Source organism: Arachis duranensis, chromosome 3, assembly GCF_000817695.3.
Source record: "Arachis duranensis cultivar V14167 chromosome 3, aradu.V14167.gnm2.J7QH, whole genome shotgun sequence".
Taxonomy (NCBI): Eukaryota; Viridiplantae; Streptophyta; class Magnoliopsida; order Fabales; family Fabaceae; genus Arachis; species Arachis duranensis.
Genome location: NC_029774.3, coordinates 43760297 through 43760810, shown reverse-complemented (window position 1 = coordinate 43760810; position 514 = coordinate 43760297). Strand labels below are relative to the sequence as shown.

Below are 514 nucleotides of genomic sequence, written 5' to 3'. Positions count from 1 at the left end.
TTTCTTCTTATTCGTCCCATTGTTCACAGGATTCCTTTCAGAAGTGTACATGAATTGGTTATTTGCAACCATTTCAATGAGTTCTTGAGCTGCTGCAGGCGTCTTCTTTAGTTGAAGAGATCCTCCAGCAGAGCTATCCAATGACATCTTGGACAGTTCAAATAGACCATCATAGAAGATACCTATGATGCTCCATTCAGAAAGCATGTCAGAAGGACACTTTCTGATCAATTGTTTGTATCTTTCCCAAGCTTCATAGAGGGATTCACCTTCCTTCTGTCTGAAGGTTTGGACTTCCACTCTAAGCTTACTTAATTTTTGAGGTGGAAAGAACTTTGCCAAGAAGGCTTTGACTAGCTTTTCCCAAGAGTTCAAGCTTTCTTTAGGTTGTGAGTCCAACCATATCCTAGCTCTGTCTCTTACAGCAAAAGGGAATAGCATAAGTCTATAGACCTCAGGATCAACCCCATTGGTCTTGACAGTGTCACAGATTTGCAAGAATTCAGCTAAAAAC

At 40.7% G+C, this 514-nt stretch overlaps 1 non-coding gene across 1 annotated transcript; it reads left to right on the top strand.

The window, feature by feature from the left end:
* Positions 1–201: 201 nt before the first annotated feature.
* Positions 202–309, top strand: LOC127746339 (small nucleolar RNA R71). The gene has a single exon (XR_008007958.1). It is a non-coding gene; the product is annotated as a small nucleolar RNA R71 (small nucleolar RNA).
* Positions 310–514: the final 205 nt, after the last annotated feature.